At 50.1% G+C, this 27,555-nt stretch overlaps 1 protein-coding gene across 1 annotated transcript in view; it reads right to left on the reverse strand.

Moving 5' to 3' along the window:
• The window catches only part of DNAH8 (dynein axonemal heavy chain 8), an 8,835,797-nt gene that overhangs the window by 8,732,174 nt on the left and 76,068 nt on the right, over positions 1–27,555 (reverse strand). The gene's annotated exons all lie outside the window — the stretch shown is intronic.

A 27,555-nucleotide genomic window follows, 5' to 3' on the forward strand; every position in this document is an offset into this window, starting at 1 on the left:
AGGCCCAGGCTTCACAATGAATGCAAGCAGGGGTGTGAGTCACTGGGCTGGGCTGGCTGGCTTCTGTTCTGAGCCTGGGACTGGTGGCGGAGTTTGCCCGGGCCCAGACTTTACAATGAATGCAAGCAGGGCTATGAGTCACTGGGCTGGGCTGGCAGGCTTCTGTTCAGTGAGCCTGGGACTGGAGGCGGAGTTTGCCCAGGCCCAGGCTTCACAATGAATGCAAGCAGGGGTGTGAGTCACTGGGCTGGGCTGGCTGGCTTCTGTTCTGAGCCTGGGACTGGAGGCGGAGTTTGCCCGGGCCCAGACTTTACAATGAATGCAAGCAGGGCTATGAGTCACTGGGCTGGGCTGGCAGGCTTCTGTTCAGTGAGCCTGGGACTGGAGGCGGAGTTTGCCTGGGCCCAGGCTGCTTGGAACATTCCTGGCGCATGTGTAAGACAGACACGGGCGGCCCATGCTATCTGCAGCAGAGAGGAGGTTACAAAAATAAGTTTCTGAAGTTTCTATCAACACAGCATGACTTCAGTCACCAAGAAGAACTCTGAAAAGCCAGGCAGCTATTAGACTGAGCAGGGAGCAGATTTACTTCAGACAGTGCCCTCCTGGATTCTGGAATGGAGGCCCACTGGACCTGCGCAGGGTTGTTCAGTGCCAGAGTTGTGGCCTGCTCCTTGATGATCGTGATTGCAATGGCAGCACCTGCAGGAGCCTATATACCTACGTACGTGCAGCAGCAGGTAAGGTACCCCTACCTACCCTTCCTTTCCCCCTTCCCAGCCCTGTTCGCCAACCCCAGTTACAAACCAGCCACAGGTGTAACTGTAATTCCTATCCTCAGCTCAAACAGGGCTAGGCGCGAGGAGGGTATTGGGAGGGAAAGGGGGCACGAGACAGGCATAGGCAGCCTCAGCCGAGAGAAGATTAAGTCAGGATGCAGCTTTCCCCTTGTAGTCTGCCGCATTAGACAGAAAATTAATAATGGGGATCAATTTCTGCACTCCGCCTGCAAAGCCCTGTGTGTGTGTAGTCTCTTCTGTTTTAGGGGGCATGGTGAGGGGTAAAATATGGGGCACTGCACTTCTCTCTGATGCCAGTTAGCATGAGAGGAACGGACATGGTGGCGGCACATTATGCGAATGCGCAGGGTTCTCACTCATGTACTGACTCAGTTTTAAAAACTAGCAAGCACGTATCTCTCCAAGAAAATGCATTTCGTAATGATCCTGCACGGGTATTATTATCCCCCTCGGCTCCCCTTTCAGAACTATTTGAAACCCCTCGCAAAACTAAAAGACAAACATTTAGAGCGGCACAGCACACTTCACCCGAGCAAATCGAAAGTGGCCATTTACTGTGTGGCCTTAGAACTGTCTTTTAATTGTACAATTGCTCGGTTATTATGAATGCTATATGTGGCATAGTGCATTCTACCAGAAAACCAGTTAAGTCTTGGAATGTACTAGGGAATGGTGGTACAAAGCATGTTTTGGCCGTACCCTAGCAGTTTACTCTGTACGTTATGTTCTGCAGTGGCGCAAAACCATTGTTCTGATCGGACTCTACCCCAGACCCCCACCCCCTTCCCCCCGGCCACCAAAATGTTGGGCTATTGATTCGACCTGGCTGACCTAAAGAGCCATGGCCGGACCAACAGACAAAGGGGCTGCATTACTAACTTAACTCATTTCACTGTTAGCACCTGTATTCGAATGCATGCATACATTTTTAGGCAATTGAAATCGTGATGTGGGTTTAGCACTGCGTGCCAGGGGAGTGATTGGAAGTGTAGATGTAGCATAGGAGACGACTGCTCATTCTCACAGCAGTTCTTAAGTCCTCTAATGCCTTGCCCTGTACTTGCCTTTAGCCTCTCAGAGGTCCATCTCTTCTTGCTTGGCCTGTATTTATGCCATGCACAGATCGCCACCTCTGGTGGCTTGGCCTCCAGAGCTGTCTGAAGTTTTTTCCCCAGGCTAACACTCCTATGATAACACGTTTCTGTTGAGAAATTGTGAAACAAATAAAACAACGTGTCTCATCGTGATTCGTGTCCCCTGCCAGCTGCGAACACGGCCATGTTACCCTGACAGAGGCAAGAGCCAATTTCAGCTCCTAGAATTTCACAACTGAGTGTTTAGCCCCGAATATAAGAGTGGGCCCGCCCAAGGGGGACGAGAGTAAAAGCAAATAATATACCCGAGAGTTTCTGACAAGCCTCTCTCCATGTCTTCTGACTGTCTCGGAAAGGATACGCCAGCCCATGTCCCTAGAGCAGGCCCCTGCACCCGCCGGAACTGTATAGGTATTGCTGTTGTGTGGCCATATGCAATGCATGACTGACCCTTGGAGACCCAATACGTTGCATGCTGGGACATGTAGTTTAATTGCTCCTACCATAATTACTGATGTTTAAGAAAAACAGGACTGGCTGAGGCTGTACGCAACTAACACAGGGCTAGGCATCTGGCAGTTCTAGAAGTGGTATGCTGGGAAGAAAATTCTGTGGGGTCGGTGATGCACCTGCTGCTGTCAGGATCTGATAGTGGGGTATCACAGCCTTTTGTTATGTTGTGTTGTAAAGCTTTCATGTTGTGCCTTCATGTGTCCACCGTAGTAGTCTCTGAGCATCCAGGCAGGTCTGGAGGTTGGCATATTGTGCGCCCCTTGCCCGGGGTATCCGGACCGTACTCTGTGAAAGGAGAAGGAGTGGATAGGGGCCATTGGAATGGGGGAAGGGGGAGTGGTGAGGGCGGGAGGAATGTTTTGTGGCAGCAAGGCTGCATGTCCGTCCTGTGGATCTGAGAACTTGTTCTTCAGAAGGGGGATAAGAGACGCACGATTCAAATTAAGTTTCGGGGGAGACGTGGCCTGCGGGGTGTTAACAGCTGTAGAAACCACTCCTGGGCACCAAACGCTCTAGTCCTGTTGCCCCAGGGTCAGAAGGCGCTCACTGCTTTGACATTCAATCTATCGCCCGCTCCCTGTCAGTAGGGGACACTCGAACTGTTGACAAAGCCCCATGGGCACTTGGAGGAGAGCGCCTCCTTCCTGAGAGCAGGATGTTGGCCTGGGCCTCTTCTGTCATCGGCACTGGTGGCGTGAAAGGGCTCTTTATTCCGTGCCCGGCGCTGCTGCTGGCAGGGGCGAGTGGCAGCTCTCCAACTGGAAGGGAAACCAGGGTCGTGGGGGATCCGGTACCAGGCCGCCGATCTGACCCGAAGCCATGATGCAGCGAGGGGGTGGCATAGGAAGCGGGGAACCCCAATACTTGGGCAGGGCTAATGGGATCACTGGAAAATAATGCTAGGTGGTGTGTCAGAGACTTGTGGTTGCTCTCCTGCAGGTGAGCGCTCCTTAGGGCGCTTTTACCCAGGGGGAGGGTGGTCGCCTCTTTAAACAGGGGATGGCCTACACTGGCCATGCACAGGACTTCAGGGGTGTCGGTCCTTTCCTGCGGCCGGAGATCCCTCAGATCAGGTTCCAGAACTCAACCTCTTCATCCAGAGGTTCAAAAGCACTAGAGCGGGGGGGGCAGCTTTCCTGTTGCTGCACCAAAAATCTGGAACTGTCTCCCCATGCATATCAGAAACAAGCCATCCCACCAGCGGTGCAAGAGCCTAATCAAAACTTGGCTCTCCAACAAGTTTTAACAATCCATGACAATGAGATCTTCATTCTTTCACTTCACCCTTCAAGGATATTTCCCTCTGCCTGCATTGTTCTATAATTATGTTATGCCCCGAACTGCACTTCCAGTATTGCACTATAACCATGCCATGCCTTGACTCTGAGAGCCTCATTCTGCCACTTCACCCGGCTATCTTCCTCTGTCTATATTGACCTAAATCTATGTTATAGCCCCGCAATGCCTGTATTGTATTATAACCATGCCATGCCTTGAACTGTGCCGCTGGTGGCCTAATCAACCACCCTAACCCTCACTGCACGGTACTTTCCCCTGTACCCAGTTAAGCCTGTTCATGTAACCTACGCCGTGATACCTCCGGGTTTGGCGTATAACAAATGTAATAAATAAATAAGTGGGTGATTTCAGAGGTATAGGGCAGAGTTAACAGCTTTTAGCCTTCAAGCTTGACCAGAATAGTCTCATTGGAATGTGTAAAGAAGTTAGATGCCCCCACACAAGTATGTTTGCCACTCCCCCACATTCTCTGAAGTTAGCGCCTCCACCAACATTTAGCCCCCCCGTCCCGCACCCACCGAAATGTTACCCTAGGTGCACCACTGGAAGGAGCAGATATGCACACTTGCTGTTGGCAGAGAGGTGAGGAGGGAAGACTTTCCTGAAACTGGCAGCATTAAACTTTTACTCTGTTTGTGCACATGCAGAAAAATGTACTTGCACTAACACAGTAAAACTTGAAAGCTGCTATTTTCAAGACTTCCATGCCCGTCTGCCTCAGCAAAATCAAATGCTCACATAAGCCCACTCCCCATGGATGCGAGCCAACATATAATGACATTATGTGTACTTTTTCACACCCGAGGTTAGGGTCTGTGCAATTGCTTTTTCTTCGGCATATGTGTTATGTGAATGTCACTAGAATAACATTTTGGTAGTCAGTCTAGTCATTTATTTCTGTGGCATGACCTTATAGGTACAAGTGTTATCGTGTACAATCTACTTTGTATGGCATGACAGTATTTTACATCATTTGAGATTTGTTTTTCTTCATATTGATGGTCTAATTACCATTAGTGCGACTGAGACATAAATGACTTCTACTACAACACTTGCATGACTCCACATTTCTTGACCTCCTACCTCTCTAAACTTCTATAAAGGTTGTATATTGTATGACCAAGTTAAGTTGGACCACCAGGATCCCCGTCTGCTGAGTTAAAGTAACATAAATTTATGTAAGAAGAACTAAGGCAACTTCTTGGTGGAGACTCTTGTTTGTGTTTTGTGTCTTGGTGAAAATGTGTGACTTTCCCTGGCAAAATATTATCTAAGATAATGGTTAAACATGCGTGTGTGCTATACCGCAATAACCACGGTATACCGTCATTTCGCATGCAGGTTATCATACCGTCAAAAAATCAATACCGTGACATCCCTAAACCACAGTTATATTGCTTCCAGTGTCTCTGATGGCAGGGGTTTCCTGACCATTCACAAGAACACTATCTTTATAATACTCTTTAGTAATATCTGGGATGGAATTATAGACATCTACGTTATGTTGTTCCCAAAGACCCAAGGATGCTAAAGAAACACTAGCTGAGACTCTCATGGGCTCCTCAGCTAGTAGCTGAAGGTTTCCACTGGCTTTAGGTAGTTCTTCCACTTGGGAGAAGGCTAAGAAGACAGTGTGGACCCCTGAAGGTTTACCCTTACATCTGGGATCCCCTTTCACATTGTCAGTTGACCCACAAACAAAGCATTTCCCAAATGCTTTATTGAATGGGGGTTTGTTCTGACCTCCATTTGGTTTGGCACCAGATGGTACACTAGCCTGATTCGGTTTCCCTTGTGGCTTACCCTGGTAATGCTTGTGGCCCTCTTTTGGATTGGAATTATTGGAATTCTCCTTGTTGTCTTTCTTTGGCTGCTTCCCCTCATCCTTCTTCTGAGTTGCCCCAGAATCCTTGTGCGTAGCCCTGTTGGCAACCCATAAGTAGCAGCCTTAGCTAGCTTCTTAGGATCTATCTCCTTTGAATCAGCCAAGTGCTGTCTAAGCTCTGGAGAGCAGGCATCATAGACTCCAACATAACAAGATTCCTCAAACCTTCATAAGTGTTCACTTTGTAAACCTTCACCCAACCATCTAAGTTTTTCAAACATTCACACACCCAGGTAGCCCACGGGGTACCATCATGCTTTTTGAGGGTCCTAAACCACATAAAGGTACTGGGAAGGGGTCTTTCCAAATCTAGCTATTAAAGCTAGCTTTACACACTCATAATCCTGCTAATCCCCCTCCCCAACTCCATTACAGCATTACTTGCAACAGGGGGAAGCCTAGAGAAAAGCCAAGGAATCAACTGATTCCCTGTGATACCCTGAATCCCATGATCATACTCAAATATTGCTAACCAATCCAAAACATCAAGTTTAGTCTTATGCATGCCAATCATTTCTTTTGGCATACAGGGTCTCTTAGGGCTGGAAGACCGAGTAGATTTTGAGAGAGAAGCATTTTCCAAAAACAATTTCTTTATCTCTAAAGCATGAGCCATATCCATTTCCCTGAGCCTCAACTCTTGATGTTCTATGGCAGTTTGTGCCTCAATACGTTTCACTTCCAATTCAAGTCTCATTTTATCAAGGGCAATAAATTCAGGAGTGAGTGTAGGACCTGTGGGGGTTCCTGTGGACAGAAGCTGTGGTTTCTGAGCAGGTAAGGGAGTGGCAGGATCTCCTAACAAAGATTATTTAACTTCATCTAAACCAACGCTCTCAGAATCAGAAACATCATTATCCACATTTGCTGGCGGAGTAGGCTCTTCTGACCCACTTTCCAGACTTTGCTTTCCCAATAACTTGGCAACCAGTTCAGATTTCTTGCCTTTGCCAGAGAGTCTCTGCTCTCTACACATGGTTCTCAAAACCTCAGCAGTGTAGTTTAAGAGATTCTCTTCACTGTAGCTTTCCATATTTGACATGATGTTCAGTTATTAGACTATAGTGGTGTTTAACCTTGTGGTTAGTTGACCCAAGGTAATAGCAGCACTCTAAGTGTAATCACTATACTTCCTCACTGCTGTACACCAGTGTTAGGCAGAATCCTATGTAGTGCCCTTAGGGACCACTGCACAGCGTTAAGACTACAAGTTCATCTTTGGTACAAGCCTGTACGACACTGTTAAAGTGGTAGCAGTAGCGGAGCAGCCAGACTTATCTCAAGAGCAAATGAGCAGTAATAGAGATTACACAAAGGACTACAATTACTGTGATCCAAGCAAACACTGACTCAAGGTGTTTGGTTAAAAAGAAAAATTAATTTATTTTAAACCATCTGTTTGTAAAACACTTCACTTCTATTAATATGAAAACCACTCTTCAAATACACTACACGCAACCAATTCCCCTTGTGTAGAACAACTCAAGTTTATGATTTGACAGACCGGTGTCATGAAACAAAAGACGTTACCGGGAATAAATATGCGATCACTTTTTGCCAGTAATGACAGTTCGGTTTTGCTAAAGATACGCGTATCCGCGGGAAGAAATGATACCCGGGTAAAAACACACTTAGCACCTGAGTTACCACAAGAGAGTTTGGGGCAAAAATCATAGGCAATACTATTGTCAAGGCAGACAGAATCAGAGAAAACGTTCTAACCCAAAGATAAAAGTCAATAGGTCAATAGGTCTGCGCCAGTGTTAGGTGGAACAGGGTTCCTGTGTCGAGGATCACAGTCAGATTGTTCACGATTCAAAGTTGCCAGGAGTACTTAGATATTGTCAGAAGAGGAGGCAAAAGTTATAAGAGGGAAGGAAGAAAAGGACACGCCTTTGGTGAGGAGAAAAGGGTTCACCCTAGTTCATCGAAGTCGGACACAGTACCTTATTTTTTGAAGAACCTGGTGCCACGGCAGTTGTTCCTGGTAGTTTCCTGCAGACTCACGGTTCCTGGTGCTTCAGTCGTGGTGACAAGAAGGAGGACATCTGGAGCGATTGGAAAAAGCAGGCGTTAAATTCCCCAACCCGCAAAGGGACCTCGTAGTAAGGCGGTAAAATACCGGTACCGGTAAACCCTTACCGCCATCCATGTAATGAGGCCCTAAATGTTAAAAGAACAAAACAAAGCTCAGAGAGGCACAGACAAAAAGAGGTAGGAGTTAACCCTTTCCAATACTCCATGTAAAATGGGGTGTACTGGGTCTGTAGTTTTAAAGTGACTACATAAAGTTAATGCCAACTTTACATGTTTCTGGAGGACAGTAGTCAGCCCCAGAAAAATTAAGTGAGAGGGAAGTCTAAAAGACAACCAACCCTGTGTTACTGCACTGAAGGTGCTGTGTAACACACACAAAAAGTGGTGCTCATGGAGTGGTGTGCTCCAGAGCCCAAGATCACACAAACAGTAAAAATACACATGGCAAAACACAGTGGGAAAAAAGGCTCACACTCTTACCAGGTGGAAAAAATTACTCCAGAAATCCAGCAAAGCTGCTGGGGGACTCACTAGGTGAGGGATATTAGCCATAGAATGAGAATTCTCCCTAACAGGCCGCCCCTGCGGTCAACGGAAGCTGTTCCTTATCGGAGGCGCATGCCTGTTGTGGTTTAGGCGCACTCTCTTCATGTAATGGTGTCGGTGTCCTACGGAGGCGAGAGGTTCCCACGCTGACCCTCATATTAATGTGAGCTTCATTAGAGGCAGTGGGCATCTAGGTCTCGACTGGGTTACCTCTGAGGAGCCTAATTGCATCTGGGTTTCACAACCCTCTACTATGGCCCCTGTAACTTCCCTTTCTTCCTTCATTGTGAGTGACTGTGGGGTGATCTGCATTCAATACAGCCACTCAAGATATGGGGAACCAGAAGAAACAATCAAAGATAGATCAATATGCATGTACCGACCCTCCGCAACAAGGAGACGACCCTGGTCTCCCTAAACTTGACATTTCCACGCTTAATCAGACCCTGCTGGTGCTTAAGAGTAGCAAGGACAGTCTGGGTGCGAATATAGACGCACTTACTTGTAAAGTGGATGTCTCGGCAGTTCAGAGTGATAAGCTGTGCGGCAGGATGTTTGAGGCAGAGCACCGGATTGGGTCTGGCGAAGACAAGATTGCGGAATTACAATGGGAGGTGGCCTCTTTGCAGCAAATGGTTAAAAAGGTGCTTGCCAAGAACAATGACTTAGAGGGAAGGTCAAGGAGAAATAATATTAGGATTACCGGGGTCGCGTAATCCACTCCAATAGACAACATGGAGGTGTTTGTGGAAAGACGGCTTAGAGAGATTCTGGAGAATCCACCAGTCACGGACATGTTCATGGTGGAGTGTACCCACAGATCCCTGGCAGTTAGACCTCCCTCTGTGACCCCCGAGAGGGCTATAATGTCTCACATCTTTAACTATCGAGACCGAGACACACTACTTCGGGCAGCACGTGCCAAGGGGTCCCTAAGGTGGGGCTCGGCAACTATCAGATTGTTTCTGGATTTCAGTCAGCAAGTAAAGGAACTACGGAAACCTTTTCAAGCAACAAATAACACTCTGAGAAAGAAAAACATACAGTAGTCAGTGATGTATCCTGCTAAACTCAGGGTGGAGTATGAAGGGAAAACCATATTCTTCACATCACCAAAGGCAGCAGAGAGATTTGCCCTGGAGATCCCGGCCCTAGGAGCATCACCTAGCCATTCTCCCTAACCGGTCTGTAGGGGCTCGCGCCCTATTTGCCTTTGTGGTCAGGTCCCGGATCTTCAGCTAAATGAACTCATTGTGATCAGTTCGATATGGTCCAATTCCTTGGTATGATCAGTTGCACTAAGCCAAATAATATATGTGGTAACCGAGCCTCTCGCCATTGGGAGACACAGCGGGCGCCAGCTCCCCCCAATTGCCCAGCGGCACTCTTTTGGGTTACAGTGTTATGTTTGTAGGGTGGTGGGTAGGTTATGTTGGCCGGTAGGTTGTTGTTTCTGGCGTGGGTGGGGTCGGATGGGGTCAGTTGCGATTATGTTGCTGTATATAGTTCAAGGGGGAGGGGGTGGGATGGGCGGGTCTTCCCTTCTGGGATTCTAATGCTTTCTGAGCGTCATGATTTGGTAAACTATCCTTACAGCTTAGCACTAAGTGATATCCTCGTGGCACCAATCCTTTCAAGCAATGTCAACCCAACCATAGCGTGACTGGCTCTTCGGGGCTACATGCCCCAGGTAATTCAGAAATAATTCTACTTACATGGAACATTCGGGGCTTCACTAATACTAACAAGCCGATTCATGGAATTAATGTGCGCTGAAATTTTCGGCGCAAGTGTGCGAAAGCGTGCGAATCGCAGCGCAAGTGCGAAAATCGCAGCGAAACCCGCGCACAGCGATTCATGGAAGTCTGTGTGCGTGTAAATCCCAGGATGTGCACCAAAATTCTGCGTGGCGCACACGTCTCCAAACAGCGTGCGCTACGCGCACAGCGAAATCGCACATAGCGCGGCGCACACAACAAAAGTAGGCGGAACAGGGGGCGTGACACGCGGAATGGGGAACAACGCGTGAAAATTTGGGCATCACGGGGGAAGTACAGGCGGCAAATGCGCGGAACGCCCACACACACGTTCAAAACACGTATTCATGGAATCGAACGCGGCTAACGCGTGCGTCAAAGAAGATGCGCTAATCTGGAAACACGTACGCCAGCAGAAAGCAGGTGTATGTGGACCCGCGCAGCATAAAAGTGCACGCAAACAACAAACAAGCTCAGACGCCAGGATGAATATACCGTTCCTAGCAGCAGTGGTCGTGGGATATCGCAGGAGGAGGAGGAGGATAGTCAGGCCCAGAATTTTTACACCCAGAACCAGCCTTTTGGGATGCCTGATGACCAGGTGTATGGGAGGTACAGGTTTCCACCTCACATAATACTCAACCTGGTCAGTGAGTGGGAGGATGACCTCACATCACCCACCCTGTGCTCCCAAGCACTCAGCCCCCTGGAGAAGGTCCTCAATGTACTGCACTTCTTGGCCACTGGATCATTTCAGCGGACAACTGCTATAGTGGGGGGGGGTGGCACAGGCCACGCAGTCACGCAGCCTACACCAGGTGTTGGCCATCATGACTGCACGCCCATCAGTCCGCAGGCATATATACCTGCCCAGAACACCTGCAGAAAGGCAGGCTGCCGTCCAGGATTTTTACAGGGTGGCACAATTCCCCAAAGTGCTAGGTGCCATTGATTGCACCCATGTGGCTCTATGTCCCCCCAGGGCATCTGAGCACATCTACAGAAACCGCAAGCACTGGCATTCCATCAACGTCCAGGTAGTATGTGATTCCAAGAGAATCATCACCTCAGTATATGCCAACTATCCAGGGTCCACCGATGACAGTTTCATTTACAGAATGTCAACCCTAAACCTGGACCTAGAAGCTGGGCGGCATGGCGATACATGGCTGCTCGGTGAGTATAAATGCATCTGCACATGCATGCATGTCACATACTGAGTAATGTCACAACCCCACTAATGATACCCATCATCACCTCTCCCGGGGACAGTGCCTACCCTCTGAGCACCCACATGATGATGCCAATTCGGAACCCCACCACGCCACCCGAGGTAAGATACAGCACAGCCCATATTGCAACCCGGGGCATAGTGGAGCGCACATTCGGAGTGCTCAAGTCACGCTTTCGCTACCTTGACCGTTCTGGTGGGCAGCTAATATACGCTCTCCCAGTAGTGTGCAGGATCATAGTGGCAGCATGTGTCCTACACAACGTTGCAACACGCCGGGGCCTGCCGGTGGACATGGTGGTGCCCCCACATCCCCAACCACATGCACGCCCGCTACGCATGGGAGGGGAAAGGGCACGTGGTGAGGCACCCATACGCAGCTGGTGGCTAATTACTTCACCTAAAATCACACCCCTGCGGAGTGCACACAGCCCTGGCACATACCAGCTGACAATCAATGATGATGACATAAGGGACAGTCACCTGGAAGTGCTTCATTGTGTGCATCCCTACCTGCTTAAAGACAACCAATGATGTGTGATAAAAAGACACACATATTCATGCTGCATGAATGACTACCCCCTTGCAAAATATAACATGAAACTAGTGCCATGTCACCCAACCCCTCCCCATCTCAGCTACCCAACACACCATGGCATGTCATGCAATGTGAAAGCAACCAAATGAATGCACAACACATGACACAAGTGTCACAAATTGCACCGTCCGAAATGGAAACAGGCCACAGACAATATGCTCCCAGTAATCAATAAGAAACAGCACACATGAACAAAATACTTACCAGCAACACAATACAGAAACACAGGATGAAACAGTGGCAAAAAATGACAGTACAAAATCAAAGTAGTGCAAGTCTTACAACCTGAATACACCAGCACATTGACCCCTTCCAACTGTACAGTGTTACTGCCACACAAATGTCTCAGTGTACTGCATACAACATAAACTCCATCTGCAAAGTAGACGGCCTTGTGAAGACATGAGGAAGGAACCTGCAAATTAGGAGGAAGACATGGATGCACAAGCACATATCAATACATCATGCAGTGTACAAAACAACAACAATATGCACTAGGAATGTCTACACAGTATTGACTACAGACTGCCCACACAGCTCATGGGAGCCCAACGTCACTGTGTAATTCACTGTCACTTGGTCACACCCTTTGCAAGCCCATGGAAACGGGAAGCAGGAGGGGTGTGTGTCTCACGAACCCAAGCATCTAACCCAAACTCAGGACAAGCCTGCATGTGCCCAGCCGGAATACAGTGGATGCCCACGGGAGCCACACAAGGCAACACACTGTAAAAAAAAAAAAAAAAATCAAAAATGGCCATGTGGGGGCTAGGTGAGGTGGGGGAGGCCACCCAGGAGGTTCGAGGACAGGGTGCACACCAACACCCACCTGCGTGGATGTTGCGGAAAAAAAAGACCTCCTTGGGCTCATGGCCTGCACGGCTATGCCATTGTGGGAGAACTGCTGTCGCTCTCCTCACCCTCTGCCACTGCATCAGGAGGTGGTGGCACTATGGGAGGCAGCCCACGCAAAGCCCTGGTATGGTCCTCCATGGCAGCAAGCATGCGGGTCTGGAAGGTCTCATTCTGGAGGATTAATGTGCGGAGATCCCCATGCAGCACCTCACAGGTTGTCTGCATTTCTGCACGCATGGCCTCACGTGATTCCCGGATCTCCTCACGCGTTGCCTGCATCTCAGCTGAGAGCGAACGTGTGAGCTGCTCCAGCTGCTGTTCTGCCCTAAAATTTGTGGAAGCCTCAAGGTGCACCCAGAGACAACCCTGGAGAGTATGGCCTGCAGTAACATTGGGTTCTCACCCACCACCACACCACGTCCCCCACTGGTGCCCGGTCGTGCCAGAGATTCCTCCTGTGTCTGCACCATCTCCTCAACCTCAACAGCATCAAGTGCGTCATCACCTGCAAACACATGAAAGACAACAAATGGAAACAGGCATGAGCACCATAGCACACACATAGGCAGTGACAAGCCACAGATCCAGTACATGATCAACACATGTCCCACATGACTATAACCCTGCCATGCATGCACTGTCAAAGAGTTGGAAGTGGAGTCAAAAAGGCAGACACTGGGGAGAGCAAGATGGAAAAGCAACACATTTGTAGCATGTTGGGTAGCACAGGCATCACACATCAGGCTGGGAGTGGCATGTCCAATACACATACAGGACACATGCCACCACACAGATGTGATGTAGCATATCCACGGTAAAGTACAAAACTACAGCAATATGTCAGTGATTGAGTACTGTCACACATCCATGTGACATCGACATGATGAGAAGATTAATGCTGAATAGTGTTTCAAAATATGCGTGTGCCACACACTGAAACACATCCAGTGTCCAAAAATACTGTCATTGTGGGCTGATCAAAGGTTGGTCACTTTGACATCACAGGAAACATCTGTCATGTTCCACATGCAAACAGCCCCTTATAATAATTTTTATGCAGGCCAATACTCCATCAGCCTGAATGGTGTATTCATTAACATAACCAGGTAATAATAGTGCCCCAGTGTGGCCTGTAAACAATGACCGAAGAATATCACATATGTCGCAAAAGCGCATAAAATTGTCTAGCAAAAAGGGGAGAGTGCAAACAATCAGCATGAATGAAGACTTACTAAATCAGACCAATGTAGTTGCAGGACAACAGTTCAAGGTAAAGTGCACAAATGTGGGCTTAATAGGCAACTGTGGCCAGAAGGGATACAGTCATACCCAAATCCAAGGCATGTGAATGTATGGGAGGAAGCACATGGGTGACCCATACCACTCAGGTGCACACACCCTCACCTGGCACTGAATCTGAACCCGTCACCCAAACAACATACACATGGATTACACACACACGCATGGGCACTCACCGGACAATGCATCGTAATCAGGTAGTTCTCCCACACCTTGGATCTGTTCCTCTGTGACAAAGGCCCCAGCAACAGACTCATGTTCAGTGAGTTCAATGTCCTCTGGTGGAGACCCACCACCAGTCACCAGAGTAGCGGAATGATTTGAGGCCAGCTTGTTCTTTGCTCTGCGTTTCAGGTCATTCCACCATTTGTAGCAATCATCAGCGGTGCGCCTCACAAATCCAAGGGCACTTATGCGGTCGGCGATGATCTGCCAGTGTGCCTTACGTTGACCAGTTGTGGTCTTGGACCCTGCAGTCACCAGCATTTCGTGGCTATGTTCCAACACATAGGACACAAGTGCATCAAGTTCCGGGTCATTAAAGCAAGGCTTCCTTGACGTGCCGGAGTGTGTAGCCGTGTCTGGGGTCTCAGCCTGCCGTGCCAGAGCACCCTTCTTCCTCTTCTTTAAAGGTGGAGCGGAGCCAGAGTGGCTTACGCCGCTCTGGTCAGTAGGTGCAGAAGCACCGGTGGACTGGGTAGTAGGAGTGTGGGTATGCACAATGACCATAGGTCTTGTTACAGGCATTGGTTGCAGGGTAATGTTGGCAGGGGGAACGTCAGTTTGATGGACCTGGACCGACACTGTCCTGGCTGGGAGAGTCAGAGCAGGGGCGGATGGAGTTGCAGCTGCCCCTGCAGCCTCCCCACCCTGTCTACTCGGGGCAGCAGATGACATAGCTGCCCCAGATCCACGTGGCTTGGTGACAACAACTTGCACCGCCACACGTGGCCTAGACTTGCTGACCTGGAAGTCAGCCTGGGAGTCATCCTGTGCCAGGTCAGGTGCCACAATGGGCTGGTCCAACAAGGGCTGAGCTGGGATGGTGTCAGCCACGTTTCCCTCAACCATGGGGGGGGCATGGGTGTCCCTGATAGGTCCTCCACACATAGGGGTATAGGGGCACCCTGCAAATCCCGGCCACGTCTCCTACCGCGCCTACCACGGCCACCTTTTGAAGGTCGGCCACCTTTGTCTCCCTTACCGCTTGGTCGCCTCCCAACCATGGCACTGATGTTGTTGTGCGTATGGGAGTTGCAGTAAACAATTGTCCTGGGCAATTGGGGATCAAAGGGGTAGGGTACTAGATGGAATTCGTACCCTAGTGCTCTAACAAGGCTGTCTATGACCCCTGGGGGAAGATGACGGGTCACGCAACGCACAGGCAGCCCAAAATAAAAAAATAATGTGCACGCAACCCCACTACGCTGTGGCACGCTGTGGCACCCAGAAACACAAAAATAAGCGTATGCGTAATACACACAGCCTACAATGACCTCTGAAGGGGTACGCGACACACGGGGCAAGCACAGTTGGTAAATACGTGCGCGACTCACCGTCTGCCTGGAAAAAGAACGTGAAAAATATGTGCGTGTGCGCGTTGGCAACACCCCCGCCAAAAGAAGAATTGTACGCTGTCTGAGGAGACAGGACAAAAGAAGAAGTGAACGCTGTTTGAGGAAACAGGCCCAACAAAAAATCAGAAAAAAGCTGTCAGAGTTAACAGGGAGTACGAACTAGAAACGCTGTGAAGTAATCGCGTGTGAATCGACAAGAAGTACAGAATTCACCCACTCGCTCTCCACGAAAAGCACGTACAAGGAAATGGCATCCGACACATAGCTTTTAAACCGGCCCACACGTACACGTCACATACGCGTGTACGCTCTAAGGCCCTTTCCTCCAATTACACGAGCTGACACTTGGACGTGCATTTTTTGGACGTGTACGATGAACATGCGCCCGTGTTGATGGAAATGCCCGCGCGCGTCACTTACGTGCGTAGGCCCTTTCCTCGGAATAAACGCATCCACACTTGGATGTGCAGTTTTCCACGTGCGATGCCACGTCACGAGGGAAAGGCCCATGCAGGTCACGTCACAGAAGCAAGCGCTTACGTGCCAAGGGGCTTTGGTCCAATGAAACCGCGTACATGTGCTGATGCGCTTACTACGCGCAAAGGGCCTTTCCTCGAATTACACGCTAACGTGCAAGATTTTCACGTGCCAAATCACTCCGTATCAAGCTGGCCAGGCAACAACACACGGAAGACCACGCTCCGGCCCAGAAGGCCGATTTACTGCCCCCCAGAGCCCCGAGCATGCTTCCACCTGCCATCTGCTGCTGCCTGACTGCCTGCTGCCCACGTGCCCTGCTATTTTCTCCCTGCACATCAGCCAGGGATGCAGTTGCTGTGACCACCCCTGCTGGAACTGAAGACTCCCGACTGGGATACCATCGCTCCACAGCCCAGCCCCAGGACCCAGTTGCCCACCCACTCCTGCCTCTGGGGTTGCCATTTCGGGCACAACACCATCTGGCACCACTGGCAACCCCCAGCCAGAGAGGCAGAGGGCCACCAGCTTCAGTGCCAGGGAAGTTGGTGTCCTTGTGGAGCAAGTCCTGGGTCAGTATGATGCCCTCTTTGGAAGTTTGCGCTCGACAAGGAAGGACGGACAAGGATCTGGATGGACATTGTGACTGCCAACAAAGCGGAGGGGGAGGCAGTCTGCGACTTACATCATGTCAAGAAGCGCTGGGAGGACTTCAGGTCCAGTACCCTCAACAAGCCGGGTCCAGCTGTCGGACCACCAAATGAGGGTCCTGGAACGCATATGCCCAGCGCTCTACGTCCAGATCCTTGAGAGGCAGACCTGTCTGGAGTCGAGCGGTAAGTGTACATGCATGGTGATTGGACGATGTGCGTGTCGTGGTGTGCGTGTAGTGTGCAGGTTGCACATGTGTTTTTGTAGGGCCATGTAGGGATGTGTATGAACATGGGAGTGAGGCTGCCACATGTGAGTCCTCTCAGGTGTGAGACACATCGATGGTGTATGTGTTGGTAAGCATGCTGGGCAAATGCAGATGTGGGAGCACACATGTTTGAATTTCTGTGTATGTACATTGGGATGGTTGTGGCATGGATGTTGGTTCATTATGCATGTATCTGCACTGTGTACATGTTAATGTATGTGTATTTGACAAGTGTGCAACTGTGATGCAACATGGATGCACGTGACACTGATATGTAGAAGACTGAATGTCAGATGTGACATGTATGGCAATCTCATCACTGCGACAGTTGGATATGTACACATGCATGTAAGTGTGGTGGCGTGTGTGCATGTCAAGTGCAGTCCCATTGTTTCATGTGATGTCTGGCTCACCTTTGGCTGTACATGCTGTTGAATGTGTATGGATGCTGCTGCCTGGTGCAATATTGCTGTGGAAATGCTCATGTGTGTGAGTTAAAATGACATGTGTCGTGGAGTGTGATGCCGTGTCTGAATTTTGACTATGCCACTCATGTACAACTGTCATGTGTGTATCAGTCCAATGTACCGTGCCCTGATGCCTGTGTTTTATCTCTCCCTGTATGCAGCGTCGACTGATGAAGAGGGCGGAGAGGGTGTTGTGGAGCACAGCGGCAGGGATCGCACCACCAGCCGGAGACGCAAGGCCCGGCTCCCCTCCCAGATTGTCATCTTGTCGGGGAGTGAGGAGTCTGTTGCCGCGTCCAGGCCGCAGATGCCGAGGGTAAGTCCAAGAAGCGGAGGTTGGAGGTGGACTCCTCGGCAGCAGAAGGGGCAGCAGAAGGGGCAGCTGAGACCCCACAGGGTCCGACGGAGGAAGATGGCATGGAGTCATCCAGGTTGGTGGGGGGTTTGGTGGAGGAGGAGGCCATGGAAGGGACACACACAGGGTCTGGATGTGGGGATTCCACTGGTGCTAGCGGTGCAGTGCAGGACCAGGGACAGGAGGCAGCACAGGCCGCCGCGGAGGTGCCTGTGTGCAATCCTGTCCCTGATCCTGTCACTGCATCATCTGGCTCCAGCAGGGAAGCCTACGTCCAGACCCGTTTTCAGGGAGGGGATGAGGGCACAACAACTGGCCTTCCTCTCCCTGCAGACGTGGCTATCCGGGAACGGGTTGAGCCTGTCCTGGGTGGGGTGACGTTGCGTCAACGGGCCATGCGAGGTGACCTGCAGGCTTTTCATGTGGAGACTGCACATCATCTTGAATGGCTCGTTGACCGCGTTGACCTACTGGGACAGCTCACCAGGGCCGGATTCCTCCGTTTGCTGGACCTTGTTCCGACCCCCTCCTCACCTGAACCCCCTATGCGCCAATCGTCCTCCATGCCATCTTCCCACCCATGTATCACCTGGATACCCTTTGGAGCTGCCTCTGACCCTGCGGCCAGGCTGATGGAGGACGCATCACTGCCACAGTCGGGAGTCGGACGTCCAGCAGGGGTGGCCCTGCACCCCAGCTGGAGGAGGATGTGCAGGCAGCAAGAGCCAGGGCACAGGCAGAGGCACAGCAGCAGCAGCAAGGTGGGAGCCATGATGGCTCGGGGCCTTCAACATCGGAGGGGCAGGCATCGGCAATAGGGCAGGAGGACCCTGGATTTCAAGTGTCTTCCGTGTGGCAGCGGTTGGGCCACGCTATAGATGCGGAGAGGCAGCGGGCGGATGAGGCACACGGCTCACGATGGTCCGGGCGGAGAACTCCATGCGGAGGGCCCTGAGGCGGGCCGAGTGCCTTAAGGCAATTCGCAGGGAGTTGGAGGAGAACATGTCATCATCCCTGCGAACCCTCGGGGCCATGGAAGAGGACCGCCTCCAGGACATTGAGCAGGAGTTCGATGATGCCCTGGCCCGGGACATCCAAAAGTGAGCTGCCGGACTAGCCCGCTGTCATTGCAAATAGTTTTTAGAGTTAGGTTTCCTTTTCCTTTTATTTGTGGTCAATGGATAATGCCACACACATTTGTATATAGTTTTATTTTTAGGTACTTTTGTAGGTAGGTTTCATTTGTTTGGTTGGGCTCATGGACCCTTTACATCGTTAGACAATGGATTCATTTGATATCTTTTTTGGAATTTTGCACATGGATTAATGGATTTTTATTTTGGACCATGGATTGTATATAGTTTGATCATGGATAAATTTGGATTTTTTTTTTCATTATTAGCATGGAGAAATGGATTTTTTTTTCTCGAACAATGTATTGTAAATAGTTGGACTATGGATTGATTTATCTTTTTTAGTTTTCATTATGAACATGAAACAATTGATATCATTTTTTTACCTTTCCTTTGGATTTGCGTTGGTGGAGAGTGAGTTATGACTGTTTTTCTTTCAAATTTGTTTGGATTGGTTATCATTTTCATTCACTCATCTTTTTCACATGCTTTTCATTTCATGTTTGATATGTTGGTATGCTTTCATTTCATTTATTTATTTATGTACATAATACATTTTCATATGTTAGTTCCATGTGTGGGATTCGCTCATTGGGTTGATGCATGTGAAAATGTGGGTTTACACAAGCAATGCCAACCAGTGTATGTGTGTGATGGACATGTGTTGATGTACATAGTTGAGTTTTGGTTTGTGTCTTGAGATGGGCATGTCAGTGTGGGGTGGATTGTGAAATCATTGCGTCTCAAGAATGGGGTGGCGGCATATGGTTTTTTGGTGTGGAAGTGGGCCATGATTGTGCATCTTTATTTCGTGTAGGGGGGACATGAGTGGGACATGAGTGGGGGCCTGCTGGCAGGTGCCCCGCACTGTTGGGGGGTGGGGGTGCAGGGGGACATGAGTGGGGGACTGCTGGCAGGTGCCCCGCACTGCTGGGGGGTGGGGGGTGCGGGGGGACATGGGTGGGACACGAGTGGGGGCCTGCTGGCAGGTGCCCCGCACTGCTGGGGGTGGAGGTGCAGGGGGACATGAGTGGGGGCCTGCTGGCAGGTGCCCCACACTGCTGGGGGGTGGGGGTGCAGGAGGACATGAGTGGGGGCCTGCTGGCAGGTGCCTCACACTGCTGGGGGGTGGGGGTGCAGGGGGACATGAGTGGGACATGTGTGGGGGCCTGCTGGCAGGTGCCCCGCACTGCTGGTGGGTGGGGGTGCTGGGGGACATGAGTGGGACATGAGTGGGGGCCTGCTGGCAGGTGCTGCTCACTGCTGGGGGGTGGGGGTTCAGGGGGACATGAGTGGGACATGAGTGGGGGCCTGCTGACAGGTGCCCCACACTGCTGGGGGGTGGGGGTGCTAGGGGACATGACTGGGACATGAGTGGGGGCCTGCTGGCATGGGCCCCGCACTGCAGGGGGTGGGGGTGCAGGGGGACATGAGTGGGGGCCTGCTGGCAGGTGCCCCGCCCTGCTGGGGGGTGGGGGTGCAGGGGGACATGAGTGGGACATGGATGGGGGCCTGCTGGCAGGTGACCCGCACTGCTGGGGGGTGGGGGTGCAGGGGGACATGAGTTGGTGATCAGTAGTGCAAGCTGACATGTGGCTTGGCTGGGGGGCATGCCCATGGTGGATGGGCTGCCTGCGGGACATGACCAGGGGTGCAGGGTAGTCCCCTGTGGTGTGGGCTGCCTGCAGGGGCCATGGAGGGTTTAGAGGGAACACCTGGGAGGACCCACACTGCCAATTCACGAGTAGGACTCCCCGCGCACCCCAGAAATGCACGTACCCTGCTCAAATCGCGTGTGAGACTTCACGCGCACCCCCGAAATACACATACCATGCTCAAATCGTGTGTGAGACTTCCCGGGAACCCCAGTTATACACGTACCTCACTAGCACAGGGCCATTCGCGTGTGAAACTTCCCGCGCACCCCTGAAATACACGTACCATGCTCAAATCGTGTGTGAAACTTCACAGGAACCCCAGTTACACACGTACCCCACTCGCACAGGGCCAATTGCGTTTGAAACTTCCCGCGAACCACAGTTATACACGTACCCCACTCGCACAGGGCCATTCGCGTGTGAAACTTCCCGCGCACCCCCGAAATACACGTACCATGCTCAAATCGCGTGTGAAACTTCATGCAAACCCCAGTTATACACGTACCCCACTCTCACAGGGACAATCGCGTGTGAAACGTCCCGCGAACCCCAGTTATACACGTACCCCACTCACACAGGGCCATTCGCGTGTGAAACTTCCCGCGCACCCCCGAAATACACATACCCGGATCCAATCGCGTGTCAGACTTCACGCAAACCCCAGTAATACATGTACGCCGCTCGCACAGGGCCTATCACGTGTGAAACTTCACGCGAACCCCAGTAATACACGTTCCCTGCTTGGCGTTTGCTGTTTGGCAGCCCTGTAAACTGGTCCAGGGTTAGCGCAGCCCTTTGCGCTGGATTGGGGATTTTGATGGCTTTTCCTTGCGCTAGGGGCATTCTTGGGGGCGTAACTGGCGCTGCTGCAGGGTCGCTGCGCCTCTGTGCGCCACGGCTGGTTTTGGTAGCTAAAATCCATGAATACGCTGTGCGCGGAAATGGATTTTAACGCATGCCGCTGGCGCAGAGTTTTGCACGCGCACACTGTGCGCCAGCCACGTGTGCCACTTGTGCGCGATATTCTATGAATTACCCCCTAAAAAGGTACAATTTATTTCAAATTATGTGAAGAATGACCGGGTCAATGTCCTTTGTATACAAGAGACACATTTGGGGAAGTTTTACCATCTCCCTGCCCTGCCAGGCTGGGGTATTCATAGATATTGGTCCTCCTTTTCTACGCACTCTCGAGGTGTTGCAATATATATACACCGCTCTCTGGAATTTACACTCCATAAACAGGTGTTGGACAGTGAAGGGCCGTTTATTCTAGTGGCTGTGGAGATTGCAACTTGGTCAGTCCTATTCATAAATGTTTTGGCCCTAATTATGACTCTCTCGATTTCAAGCCTGTTCGGAACACCTACGAACCTTCCCGGCATATGAGGTGGTTTGGGTGGGGGATTTCAACGTAGCCCTTTCCTCAGCATTAGATAGATCTTCATAGGCCCAGAGACCGCTTCCCCGTGCAGCACAAAAATGGCAATCCATTGCATCGGATTATTTTCTGTTTGACATTTGGCATTTGCTTCATCCTGACGCTCAGGAATTTACGTTTCACTCCAGTTTTCATAGGAGCTCTTCCAGGATCGATTATATCTATATGTCACTAGAGTTGTCTCGTGTGGCGGACGTGTCATGACCTACAGAACGCACCCCTTTTGGACTTCCTGGTCCTTGTCTCAACGGGGCTTACACTCCCTAGTACTCCCAACATGGCCGTCCAGTGTGAAACACCTTCCTCGCTCTACACGTTGGACGTAGAGTGTTCTATTAATAGACCACGCCCCCCGCGGCTCCGCGCATCTCAATGCTATTGTGAAGTAGCGACCAGACGTGTGCTCCGTAGCTTGCGGTATTGTTATCCTTGGTTCTATCCAACCAACCCCATTCCTAGTCCCTTTCCCTTCTTTCTTGCTTCCTGGACTCGTGTACTGTGTAGTGCACTCGCTTAATTTCCTGGATTCTTGGATTGTTGCATCCCGGAACTTTGAACGCACGCTGGAGTCGGAAGAGACTCGTGCAGCCTTATTGAAGACCCGATCCGTCTGCAAGAAGGCATCGACCACGAAAGAAATCCAGCAAAGATCGGACTCAGGTGAGATGGGGGGGAACTCCTTGACAGTTTGAGACGGCACCTGACCAAACTCGATATGGACATGGAAGCGGCTGTCCAGGACCTGATGCGTGGCATGCAAGAGCTATCAACCGAGGTACAGAATCTAAAGGCGGAAAACGCTGCTCTCAAACAATTAATTCTATCCTGTGATTCTGCCACAAAAGAAAGTGTGTTGCTGGGCGGCATAGTGGACAAATACGATGGGTCGGCAAAAACCCTTCGTGGATTCCTGGTTTCATGTTTGGTCCACTTTACTTTTAAGCCCCACTACTTTTCGACTCCCAGGGCTAAGGTGGGTTTCATAATTTCTCACCTTTCAGGAAATGCCTTAACTTGGGCTACGCCCCTCGTTAATTCCAGCGATGCTCTCCTAGATGACTATGATGGGTTCATACAGGCCCTTAAAACCATGTTTGACCGCCCAGAGCAGGTCTATAGTGCCCAGGAACGCCTGTTAGTCTTTCAGCAGGGATCCCAGGATATGCTCACCTATGTAACCCGATTCAAGCAATTAGTCAAGGAAGCTGATTGGTCCCCTGAGGTGAGTTTTACCCTTTTCAGGAGAGGACTGAATGAGGAGATTAAGGATGAGTTGACTAGAGTGGCTCGCCCAAGCTCATTCCACGCAATAATGGACCTTGCCATGCAAATAGACTTTCATATCCAGGAAAGGAAGGCAGAGAAGAAGAAATCCAGAGGAAATCCTCCAAAAAGGGTCTTTTGGTAGCACCACCAAGACGGACACAAACCCAGGCTCAGTCACTGAACCAGAACCCATGCAGATAGGAGCCTTCCGTGGACCTATATCCCCGCAGGAAAGGAGGAGAAGGATTCATACGGGGTTGTGCATGTATTGTGCCTCAGACAAACACTTGCTTAGGGAATGTCCTCTAGCCCCTCCTCGGCGTTTGGGAAACGCCAACTCCCGATCCTAGATGGAGCAGAGCTTCGGGAGAGAGATGTTTGCTCCACATCAATTCCATCCTTGAACTCTTGTGGACAAAACAATTTGGTGATACTACAGTCCTTCCTATCGCCCTCCAAGAATAAGACCTATTCCATTTTGGCCTTGGTAGACTGCGGAGCTATGGGAATTTTCATTGATCATGATTGGGTTGTTAGTCAACATATTCCATACTAGGCATGAACCACCTTGCAGCCGGTGGAAGCAATCGACGGAAGACCTCACTTCAGGACCCATAAGCCTGCAGACTAAAGAGATCCAGCTTTCTATAAACCATCACCAAGAGCGGATTAGATTCAACATCATTAAGTCAGCTCATTACCCCATGGTATTGGGTATGCCCTGGTTACAGAAGCACAATCCGTATATCAATTGGACAGCAGGATCACTATTCCTAGGCTCAGAGTTTTGTATGTCTCACTGTCTATTCCTAGATCCCTCCTTGACACCCCCTAAAGTACCACCAAGAGACCAGCAAACACCACTCATGGTTTTCAATATCATACAAGTCCCGGAGGCCTATCAGGGATATGCTGATGTATTTTCAACTGCCATAGTCCAGGCCTTACCCCCTCACAGACCTGAAGACTGCGCCATAGATACAGATTCCTTAGCAGTGATTCCCTTCGGCAGAATGTTCATCCTTTCCGAACCTGAGAAAAAGGCCCTCCGAGAATACCTGGATACCAACCTTGAAAATGGCACCATAAAACCTTCAAAATCTCCAGCGGGTGCTTCGTTGTTCTTTGTTCCCAAGAAGGACACCAAGGAACTCAGACCTTGCCTCGACTATCGTGGTTTAAATCAATGCACCCTCAAGGATCGGTACCCACTGCCCTTGATCTCGGATATCCTGGAAGCTGTGAGAGGCGCCATAATATTCACGAAGTTGGATCTCCGGGGTGCCTATCATTTGATCCGTGTTTCCAGGAAGGAGACGAATGGAAAACAGCCTTTAGAACACCCTTTGGTCACTATGAATATCTAGTCATGCCCTTTGGACTAGCTAATGCCCCTGCAATTTTTCAACGTTTCATGGATAGGGTGTTTTCTGACATGTTATTCCTCTTTGTCATTGTCTATCTGGACGACATACTGATCTTTTCCAAGGACCTTCTAAACCATGAAGAACATGTAAAGGCAGTATTACAACGACTCTGTGAACACAAACTTTTAGCCAAACCCAAAAAATGCTTGTTTCACGTTACTTCTGTTCACTTCCTAGGATTCATCCTTAGCCCAGAAGGAATTGGTATGGACCCTTCAAAGATAAAGGCCATACTGGCATGGCCGGCTCCCACGTCCGTGAAACAAGTTAAATCCTTCCTGGGGCTTGCCAACTTCTACCGGAAGTTCATATCCACCTTTTCCTGACATCGTTCAGCCGATCGTTGCTCTCTTGAAGAAAGACACCCCCTTTATCTGGTCTACACCGCACGATAAGGTATTCCAACGTTTAAAGGCAGAGTTCACGCAAGCCTCCATCTTGGCCCAACCCGACATAAATCGACCATTCCTAGTGGAAATGTATGCCTCTAACTAGGCCATAGGAGCGGTCTTGAAGCAGGAATTTGAGGATAAACTGGAACACCCCATTGCTTACCTTTCACGAACCCTGACTCCCAGTGAGACACACTACTCCGTCCTGGAAAAGTAACTGTTAGCCATCCACCAAGCCTTCACTGAATGGTGACATCTACTTCTGGGTGCTAGATATCCAGTTCAGGTCCGCACGGACCATCGGAATCTTCAAATTCTACAGTCATTGGAGTGTAGGAACAGTCGTCAGGCGCGTTGGGCCTACTTCTTTGCCCAGTACCAGTCCGACATCACTCATGTTCACAGATCACAAAACCTGATTGCAGACGCCTTATCTCGATGTCCTGACTATGTAACTACTGAAGATAGGGCCTATCCTAAGATGTCTCCCCACACGATCTTTGTAGCTCAAGCAGTCAATCTCCTGGAAGAAATTCAAGTGCAAACCCAATCCTCTGATCTGTGGAAGGATAGTTCAAGGAAGAATCAATGCAACCTAAGAGTCAAGGAAGGATAATTATTCAAGGACAATGCAATGGTCATTCCCACACAGAAATTACAACAAAGAATAATAAACCTCTGTCATGATACCCTTCACTCCGGACATCGTGGCATAACCAACACCCTCCGCCTCATACAAAGACAGTTTTGGTGACCTGGAATGAAGACCAACGTACAGCAGTACATCCAAGCTTGTACTATCTGTAGTCAAAATAAACATGATAACAAGAGACTGGCGGGTCTTCTACTGCAACTTACGCTGCCAACAAGGGCATGGAAATTCATTGCTACGGACTTCATTGTGGAATTACCACCTTCCCGAGGATACACGACCATCATGGTTACCATTGACTTGTTCACTCATAGGCCTCATTTTACACCCCTGTACAAGCTACCATCCTCGTCCGAACTTGCTGGAATCTTCCTGGAACACATATTCTGTCTGCATGGACTTCCTTCCAAGATCATATCTGATCGAGGACCTCAATACGTCTCACAATTCTGGAAACATCTCTGTCGCATTTTGGGAAGCCAACGCGCCCTTTCATCAGGTTATCATCCCCAAACCAACAGGGCCACAGAACGTGCTAATCAGACCCTGGAGTAGTATCTTCAATGTTTCGCCACCAAGGTTCAGGATGACTGGTCCCTCCTGATACCCATGGCTGAATTCGCCTACAACAATTCCGATCATTCTGCACTTAAGACCAGTCCCTTTTATTGTAGCCAAGGTTTCCATCCATCCGTTCTACCCTCTGTCCTCCCTCATCCCACACCGGTACCTACTGTCGACTTCTGGATCGAAACCCTCATCAACGTACAGCAGGAGGCCAAAGAAAACTCAGAGAAGGCCAGAACTAAGACTAAGAGATATGCGGATTCCAAAAGAAGACCATGCCCTTCTTATGCAATTGGTGATCAAGTCTGGTTGTCCTCGAAATTACTACCGCGACATCTACGGCCAAACAAGTTGGCCCCTCGGTACTATGGTCCATTTCCCATCAAGGAAATTATAAATCCAGTCTCATACCAGGTCAGACTACCAGACTCCTGGAAGAAAATTCACCCAGTATTTCAAACATCCTTATTAAAACCCTACATCCAATCCTCCCGGAATTCCTGCAGACCCCCTCCTCTGCTGGTCGACAACTGGAATATGAAGTATCCCGAATATGTGACTCCAGGTATAAACGGGGTCAGCTCCAATACCTGGTTGAATGGAATGGATATCCTCCTAGTGAAAGAACCTGGGAACCACTTTCTAATCTCAAGACCCCTCGACTGCTCAGAAGATTTCACCTTGTACACCCGGGCAAACCTGGAGGAACGGGTCTTCGGAGGAGGCATGCTGTCATGACCTACAGAACACACCCCTTTTGAACTTCCTGGTCCTTGTCTCAACGGGGCTTACACTCCCTAGTACTCCCAACATGGCCGTCCAGTGTGAAACACCTGCCTCGCTCTACACGTTGGATGTAGCATGTTCTATTAATAGACCACGCCACCCGCAGCTCCGCGCGTCTCAATGCTATTGCGAAGTAGTGACCAGACGTGTGCTCCGTAGCTCGCGGTATTGTTATCCTTGGTTCTATCCAACCAACCCCATTCCTAGTCCCCTTCCCTTCTTTCTTGCTTCCTGGACTCGTGTACTGAGTAGTGCACTCTCTTAACTTCCCGGATTCCTGGATCGTTGCATCCCAGAACTTTGAATGCACGCTGGAATCGGAAGAAACTCGTGCAGCCTTATTCAAGACCCGATTCGTCCGCAAGAAGGCATCCACCAAGAAATCCAGCAAAGATCGGACTCAGGTGAGAACGGGGGAACTCCTTGACAGGACGGGGCGGTCATACTCCCTCTATCGGATCACTCCCCGGTACTTGTGAGATTCAAGGGCCCTCTGTCTCCCTCCAAGCCACTTCGATGAAGGT

This window comes from Ambystoma mexicanum, chromosome 4q (genome assembly GCF_040938575.1).
Source record: "Ambystoma mexicanum isolate Mex_15411 chromosome 4q, UKY_AmexF1_1, whole genome shotgun sequence".
Taxonomy (NCBI): Eukaryota; Metazoa; Chordata; class Amphibia; order Caudata; family Ambystomatidae; genus Ambystoma; species Ambystoma mexicanum.